Source organism: Diadema setosum, chromosome 19 (genome assembly GCF_964275005.1).
Source record: "Diadema setosum chromosome 19, eeDiaSeto1, whole genome shotgun sequence".
NCBI classification, from domain to species: domain Eukaryota; kingdom Metazoa; phylum Echinodermata; class Echinoidea; order Diadematoida; family Diadematidae; genus Diadema; species Diadema setosum.
This window is the reverse complement of record NC_092703.1, coordinates 32507579-32512857: the sequence shown is the minus strand read 5'-3', so window position 1 is coordinate 32512857 and position 5279 is coordinate 32507579.

Genomic DNA, 5279 nt, shown 5'->3' with positions numbered 1-5279 from the left:
CTGCAATCAAAATAGGCCTACACGGCGTAATTTAGTTTCTACCAGGGAGATGAGACGAAAAACCTCAACTGGGTCATAATTATTTTAGGTTAATTCACCGACTGGAGGGGGGGGGGGGGGGAGGCGAATGAATTAAGGTATATAAGCCTATCGTACAGTGTAGCTCGTCCGAGAGGCCGCTGTACGGGTGGAGCCCCACCCCCTTCTTGGCTTGTTACCCCTAAAACAACATAAAGAACAGAAGAAAAAAAAAACCACCGACAATTTATCATCAAAGCCTTATTTTTTGACGGTTATTCATTGATCCACCCAGACAGACGAGATTCCCGGAAGTTATGGGTACGTGGGGTTGTAGGGGGGAGGAGGGGATAGTCACCATCGTCTGTGACCAAGCCACAAGCGCCATACTTGACTTCCGCGCCCATATTGCTGCACCTGCTAACTAATCACACCTAGCTGTCAGATCTGCCCGGGGAAAAAAAAAATAATACACTATAGGGCCATTCTCCGATAAAGCGTGCAATTACCGTTGTAGAAATTGCAAAAAATCAACATCAGAGATTTCATTTATTTTTCATCATTTCAGAAACTTTAATCCCTTAGGAATACAAAACAATCAATGGGTGATTTTTGAGAGCCCATACTTTTCCTAGAAACATTTCCAAACGTAGAGTCCTTTTTTTTGCATAATCACTATTATTAAAACCAAATATCAGATACGTTACCAGAGGTAGCATCACAAAACTGTTGATTGTCTGCTTATTTCTTGCTTTAAAATGGCAATGATAATGTAAAACTACAAGCTTAAACATCTACAAGCATCGTGGAAACATTTTGGAGTCAGCTTTGATCTAATCTGTAATAAGAATGATCGTAATCTATAAAATGAAGGCTAAATAAAAATCAATAACATGTACATATTTCGGCTTGAAATATATTTCCCTAATTTAACTTTTTACATGCATTTGAATTACAACAATAATCTCATTGATTACGTATGCAACTTTATGAACAAGTATTATACCTCTCATGAATAGCAAATGCCAGGTAACATCTCTGTCAGATTAAATACATGTCGGATCGAAAGAAGAACGGTGTGTGGTATCGTATCTGACGCACCAGACGTTCCGTTAGTATACAATTTTAAACCCAACACCAATCATGCCAATATATTCATTTTAACTTGTAAGAACATCACAATATGATTATTTTCGTTAAAACACCGCACTTCTAAACGTAAAAAAAAAAAAATGTTCTCGTCATCGATAGAAGATTAGATCATTCTTCAATAAAACTTTGAGATGTACGTAAAATACGAGTCAAGCAGGCACAATTCCACAATGCTTCTTTTCTGATATAGTTCCGAAATTTTGTTATTATGATACACGGAAGACGGTAAGAATGAAATTGGAAAAGATATAAGCAAGTGATAAATATAAATTCAAATTCCATTGTTCCTGTCTGTAATAAATTAGGTCTGAAGAACCAATAAGCGATGGTAACGTATCTGACAAAGTATTTATGTTTATTGACATAATAAACTACCAATTCACATCAAACCCCGATCACCCAAACATGATTCAAAAACCTGATGCAAAACGTTAGAAATTGTCAGACATCAGATCCTATCGATATTTTCAGAACATAAACCTGCAACGAAGGGAGTGATCTTGACTTTAACCATAATACTAACCCCATTTTATGTAAATAAGATGCAACATTATGATGAAAGGTAATAATGAAAGGTAGACCGTTCATGCAGTTGCGTTTGCTGTGAAGTTGAAAAAAAAAGGTGGGTACCAAAACTCAGCCTCTAAAGTCTTTCTATGTTATTGTGGAACATAACATGCACACAGGCACACACACAAACACAACAAGGCAGAAAGAAAATGAATTTGTAACATGGCTGACGGCACTTTTGGTAAATGCCACAATAAGTAAATGTACATTTCTGCTTTAGATGAGTATAGGTTTTAACCTTTTGCAAGATAATCGAAATCCACTTACACGAAATACTTTACACCATATAACTCTTTGAAGAATTAAGTATTTACTTCATGAAAACGGCCCCGAAGTGACTGAGATGTCCAAAATAAAGTACAAGAAAGATGTCCAAATAAAAGGAGATGAGCCACCACATTTTGTTTGAAACTTATTCTTTTACTTTATATTGGACATATCGGCCACTTCAAAACCGATTTTCTTCAAATAAACTCCTAATTCCTCTTAGAACTATCCTTTTAGCAAGTCATGACAAGAGAGCCCGTTGTAAACCGGTTAAATCCGCGCGCAAAAGCGCGGCGCGAATAACCTTTTATTTTGTTGGTAACGTATCCGACACTTTTGATGGTAACGTATCTGACGTGCCGTTACCGTTCTCATACTATTATCTACTAAAATATTCATTTTCTCAAAAAAAAAAATTGTGTGATTAATTATTGCCTTAAGTATTCAAAAGTATCTGAGCTTCGCTTTTATTTACAGCATACTTTTTTCTAAATGAATCAAAGTTTAAGTAACGTATCTGATGTCAGCTTATCGTAACATGAGGCTTCCGCGGCTTCGGATCAGTATATTTATTTTGTAACAAGAGATTCAATGAATAAATCATGGTTCCATGTATGCGTTAGGTTGACTTTGTTTAACACATGAAATTACACTGCCTTGCGGCATTTCTTTGATCTTCTCTCAAGAGTCTAAAAAAGGGTAACGTATCTGACTGCGATTTGGCGACATGATATAAATTATCTCTTAGAAAAATATCAAAACATCATATTGTTATGTAATATTATTTTTCATTCAGGCACTCGAGGGGCAATGTAACGAGGTACAAAAGATTTGATCTGAATGATATGTTAACAAGTAACAACTTGTTATATGAACACTTCCTGTCCTGGCGACATGGGGTTTTTAGGGTTACATCAAACTTCGGATCGTATTTCTAATATTATCCCGGACGTCCCAATAGCTTTATTGGTATTTATTTTACAGGTCCGACCTCTCAGATGAATTTAAGCAAAAAAATTTATTTCTGAGCGACAAAATATCGATTTCAACTGTATAAACATGCTGGCGACACGAAAATCGCAGTTTTGCACGCTTTATCGGAGAATGGCCCTATAGTATTAAAACCTACTGTTGCTGATGCAGTCTCGTTCACGTGATGCGATCAGCTGTCCTGTGATTGCGCAAGGTTGTCAGGCTTGATTGATGGTCTATTATGTCAGCGGCTAAATATAGACGAAATAACATCAACACAACAGCAGCTACGAGGGATGCAGCTTTTACGAGACACAGACACCCCTTGATCATGAACCTCTGAACCGAACGGGGCAGTGTTGGTTGGCTGTCATGATCCTGGCAGCTACAACCAAAGATCGTACGATCTTTGCTACAACTGTGCATCTATCATCTATGGGCCTGTGGTATGAAGTACAAGTGGGCGTTAAATTGCCGTTGTACAGTGAGCGTGATTTGTGCTGTTCTATACTCTCCCGTTTTCATTCAATACGACACCACCACCATCACCACACTAGTGGTGGATAGTTGATGAGCACCAGGTGCACCACTCAGTCGGAGCTACAGCGAATCAGGAAGAAGGACCTGGTAAATTTACGTGTACGATGCAGATGCATAGCCTTATATCTTCCAGTGACTGACTCATAGTCATACATTACTTTATTAGTGAGGTATGTTCCATGGGGTGTTTCACGAAGTCGAACTTAATTTAAGATTGACTAAAATTTATTGTATGCCACCGGTTTCCCTGTTCAATTCCATTAGGCAATATAAAATAATCATCACCCACTTCAAATTATCAGTAACATGTTTATGGAATAATTCCATTGTTATTAAGTTTATCTTGTATTGATTTGTCAATGGTTGCATGAAACAGGTCTCCAAAATCTTTATTTTCATTAGAAAGTTGAGCAACATTGAAGACACACACAGCATGCCATATTATATTTTTAGTCAATCTTAAATTTTAAGTTTGACTTAAAATCTTTTTGAAACACCCTCCAGTACCCATAGTCACCATACTATCACTGTTTTATACACAGCTATTAACTCGCGTGTAAGCATGATAAGTACATTTACTGTGTGCTATGGCTAACTGTAGACCTTTTAACCATTTGACTTGTGTGCCATATTGTTTATTTCCTGTCCAATTGGTGTGTTGTCTTTTGTTTGTTTGTTTGTTTTTTTTGGTAGAATTTGTGCCATTTACATTTGACTCAAATTGGCAGTTTGCAGAAAGGTTTAAAGGGATCATATAGTTTTGGTTGAGACCTAATTTCAGGTTTATAACATTTTTTTTTTTGGTGACATAATGAGAAACCTCTTATGAAATATGAAAGAGCATCCAATTCCATGAGGAAGTCAACTTTTATTTGATGAAACTTGGTTTTGAAATGACCGAGATGTCCAAAACAGAGCGATTCTAATAAAAGTGTGGGACCCCACCTTTTATTACGATCGCTTTGTTTTACTTTGTTTTTGGATGTTTCAGTCATTTCAAACCCGATTTTCATCAAATAAACTTTGAATTCCTCTTAAAATGGTATGCTAGAGTATAATTATTTTGTAAGTGTTTTCTTGGTATCTCGCAAAAAGTTAAAAGCCCAATTCTCATCTCCACCAATACTGTACTATCCCTTTAATTGTGTTCTCGTTGGAAAAGATTATGTGTACTAGACTCGCTATAAGGCGTATTCAAATGAATAAAAAAACAAGCATTTTTTAGTGATGTGAATATGAAGAGAGTGTTTGCAAAACCGATAAGTCCATTTTTAAAGATTTTGAGTTATGTTCTCTGTCATAAAGTACAAAATAATACCTTTTAAGTGATATATTGGTCACTACATATAAAGGTATATATTTGAAGTTATGGTCAAAAGAAGCACAAATTTTCTTATTATTCTCGTTATTTTTCTTGACCTTTAGTCGCAAATATCTCCATTGGGCAAATATGGACTTATCAGTTTTTGCAAACAAACTCTTCATATTTCATTTCCAGTTACATTTAGAAATGATGAAGTTTCCCGATAATGGTTGTCAAATGCCGGTCAAATATCAGTGACTGTTTCATAGGAAAGTTGTGAGGGGGCCAACCATATTTCCATAGCTATTTATGATGTAGCTCCGTAAGGTATACCAACAACACCGGTCTACACTATGTGTTGGGTATTAGCTGATAATGCACTGTTGCAAGGTCTGTGTACAAGTTATATCGACTGTTGTCATTCCAACAGAATATGATCTAAGTCGTGACAAGCAAC